Here is a 2,391-nt window from a genome sequence, read left to right as displayed (position 1 = left end):
ACACCGTGGGTGCCGCAGTCTCCCACTGAAGGAGCTGTTCAGTGCTGTCACAGTCTGCTGCATGGGGTGGGAGATGTTGTCCAACAGGGATGACAGCTTAGCCACCATTCTCCTGTCACTCACTACCTCCACTGGGTCCAGAGGGCATCCCAGAACAGAGCTGGCCCTTTGGATCAGCCTGTTCAGTCTCTTCCTGTCCCGCCCCAGCAGACCACACCATAGAAGACGGCTGAGGCCACCACAGAGTCATAGAAGGTCTTCAGGAGTGGGCCCTCCACTCCAAACGACCTGAGTCTCCGCAGCAGGTACAGCTAAATAGCTTAATCAAAACACAACTGTCCTTCTATATCAGCACTTACTCCATGTAAGCTCCAACTGCTGCACCTTCTGACATGAAAACAAACTGTAAATCTAGTAGAAAGGTCATTTCTGGCCCATGATTGGAAATGTAATCTTCTCAGATCTATTTAATAAGGAGGCTGGCCTCAGCCGGACCCAGGTAACCCCCCCAATACATAACTACTTCAGGTAATAAGCACGTTCTGGAGGAATTTTGATACACCCTTATAGCATTGCTACAGTTAATAAACATACTGAATCCTTGAGGCAAACAATATAGAACATGTAGTGTCACTGGCTAGTCATCCTCTGGAGACAGTCCTAGACCAGGCAAAAACAGTCAAAAATACAAGACATCTTGTCGCTTAACCTGGTAGTATAGAAGATCAAACCCAAAGCCTCCCATGGGCAGCGTTGACGTAGGTTGAGTGGAACAGAACAAGTAAGCATCCCTTATGAACAGAACAATCACAACACATCTATCTTGTATGCAACCACCCCTCAGTCAACAATGAGCTTGTCTGTATGATAACGGTTAGTCCACCTGGTACCATTCCAACCATCAGTGATCCTGGGGCACTGGCGGGGTCTCAAATGATAGCGCGCCACCTTGGCCAGTTGAGATGCAGAGACACCCTTAGAGGGGTGCCCGGCTGTGCCGTCATCCACCGGATTCAAGAATGAGGGCTGAACCCACGCTCCAGTCTCATCTGGCCTCTCGTGGACTGGAGCCCACTGTCCTGAAGGTGGTGTGGAGTCCCAGGCATAAAAAGGGGCACAACACGTTCACATCTCCCGCATCTTCACCGGTGTCAAACTTGGCTAACCTCCCCCAGCTTCTGAGTAACCTGGTGGGGGGCTGTGAACAGGGGCACCAGTTTCTCAATGAAGCTAGATTGGGCATCTGAGTAATGATGAGTTTTGACTTTGACCAAGTCACCGATTACATAGGTCATCGGCCGGCGCCTCAGGTAAATGGCCTGGCCTGTATTTGTATAGCGCTTTTCTAGTCCCTAAGGACCCCAAAGCGCTTTACACAACCTGTCATCCACCCATTCACACACCCATTCACACACACTGGTGATGGCAAGCTACATTGTAACCACAGCCACCCTGGGGCGCACTGACAGAGGCGAGGCTGCCGGACACTGGCGCCACCGGGCCCTCTGACCACCACCAGTAGGCAATGGGTGAAGCGTCTTGCCCAAGGACACAACGACCGAGACTGTCGGAGCCGGGGCTCGAACCGTCAACCTTCCGATTACAAGGCGAACTCCCAACTCTTGAGCCACGATCGCCCCCCCAGGTCATAGTAGCATTTCTGCCTAGCATGGCTGTGAGCCAGTGTCTGCCTGGCTCAATCATGGGCCTCCTGCAGTGAAGCTTTAAGGGTCTCTGGATAGGGGATGGGGGTCTCCTTGCTTTCCACAGAGGGCCTTGAAAGCAGGTCAAGTGGTGTCGCCAGCTCGCTGCCATATAACATCATAGCAGGGCTGAGTCCTGTACTCTCATGGGGGGCCGAGCGCAATGTGAAACAGATTTGGGACATGAACTTATCCTATGAAGTGTGTTTATCATCCACATACACACGAATAGCTGTTTTGAGAATTCTGTTCATTTTTTCAGTCTGAAATAAGGTACCTAGGGGCCCTGTGTCTAGCGAACACTTCACTAACAAACTTACTAGCTGCCACTTGAGCAGTTCTATCCTGAACAGCACACACCTTGATCCACCTGGAGAAGTAGTCCACAAAGACAAGTATGTAAGAGTTGCCAGAAGCGGTGCGAGGCAGTGGTCCGACAAAATCGTTTTGGGCCTGGGTAATAGAGCATGCCGTCGTTGACCACCAAGGACAGTGGATATACGGACGGGGGGACAACTCCAGGTCTCGGAGCTTCTGACCCGTGTCTGGGTCATTCAACTGCCACTGCCTGAGTTGTGCTCGGTCCTCCAAAAAAATGGGTATCATTTTTTTGGAGGACCGTACTTATGATACCCTTGTATCATAAGTACAAGGGTTCATGCCCCAGATAACAGCATGTTCTGGCAGG

The sequence above is a fragment of the Pundamilia nyererei genome, unplaced genomic scaffold (genome assembly GCF_000239375.1).
Source record: "Pundamilia nyererei isolate P.nyererei 1_Seehausen unplaced genomic scaffold, PunNye1.0 scaffold00330, whole genome shotgun sequence".
In the NCBI taxonomy this organism is placed as follows: Eukaryota; Metazoa; Chordata; class Actinopteri; order Cichliformes; family Cichlidae; genus Pundamilia; species Pundamilia nyererei.
The sequence above is the reverse complement of the archived record's forward strand: the minus strand, read 5'-3'. Positions refer to the sequence as shown.